This window comes from Parus major, chromosome 7, assembly GCF_001522545.3.
Source record: "Parus major isolate Abel chromosome 7, Parus_major1.1, whole genome shotgun sequence".
Classification (NCBI taxonomy): Eukaryota; Metazoa; Chordata; class Aves; order Passeriformes; family Paridae; genus Parus; species Parus major.
Genome location: NC_031776.1, coordinates 4,893,765 through 4,894,383, shown reverse-complemented (window position 1 = coordinate 4,894,383; position 619 = coordinate 4,893,765).

Here is a 619-nt window from a genome sequence, read left to right as displayed (position 1 = left end):
CACAGCCCTGAGTAAAAACCCCCCCAGTGAAAAGTCATGTTTCTACCTCAGATTCAGTGATTTTTGAGATGCCTTTTTCTAACTTGCTGGCATGTGCTTTCATTTGTATTGGTTATTACTTTGGTTGCAGCTTATAAAGGGCATCAGACACAGTTCTGTGTGCTCAGCTCCATGGATCCTCGTGAACTTTCAGGCTCCCAGAGTCCAGTTACAAAACTAGAAAAGTTTAGCAGCTGGTCCCACAGAGAAGATTCTAGCCTAGAAGCTGCACGGCCAACAGGATGATTCATCTTGGGATGGATGGAGAGGACCTCAAGGGAGTCCAGAAGAGGTAAGAAAGGGCCAGGAAGTGGTCCAAGAACTGGAACATTACACTGATAGTCTGGGAGACCTGGGAATGTTCAGCTTGGAGAAGGCTCCAGGGAGCCCTTGGAGCCCTTCCAGTGTCTAAAGGGGCTCCAAGAGAGCTGGAAAGGAACCTTGGGCAAAAGCCTGGAGTGACAGGGGCAATGGCTTACCACTGCCAGAGGGTGGGTTTAGATGGGATATTGGGAAACTCCTGGTCCCATTGGAAACTCCTGTTTCTACTTCTGTGAGCTACAAGATTTAACCAGCTGAT